Source organism: Meleagris gallopavo, unplaced genomic scaffold (assembly GCF_000146605.3).
Source record: "Meleagris gallopavo isolate NT-WF06-2002-E0010 breed Aviagen turkey brand Nicholas breeding stock unplaced genomic scaffold, Turkey_5.1 ChrUn_random_7180001874960, whole genome shotgun sequence".
NCBI classification, from domain to species: Eukaryota; Metazoa; Chordata; class Aves; order Galliformes; family Phasianidae; genus Meleagris; species Meleagris gallopavo.
In genome coordinates this window covers 36158-36594 of record NW_011139528.1, presented here as the reverse complement: position 1 = coordinate 36594, position 437 = coordinate 36158, and positions in this window count along the sequence as shown.

Below are 437 nucleotides of genomic sequence, written 5' to 3'. Positions count from 1 at the left end.
GGAGAAGAGTGGGGTTGTGGGGGGGGAGGGGGGTCTGATGTACGGGTCAGGCATCACACGAGGGTGTAACACACGTGGTGTGACACGAGAGCACGCCTTGCACGTGGGTGTGAGTCACGGGGGCCTGTGTGTCACACGGGGGTGTGAAGCACAGGGTTCTGATGTATGGGGGTGTGTGTCACACGAGGGTGTAACACACATGGGCCCTTGCACGCGTGGGTCCTTACACGTGTGGCCCCTTAAACCCCTTACACGTGTGGTCCCTTACACGTGGTGTGACACAAGGGCACGCCTTGCACGTGGGTGTGATGCACAGATGTATGATGCACAGGGTTCTGATGTATGGGGGTGTGTGTCACACGAGGGTGTAACACACGTGGTGTGACACAAGAGCACGCCTTGCACGTGGGCGCGATGCACGTCGGTGGCTGCCTGCC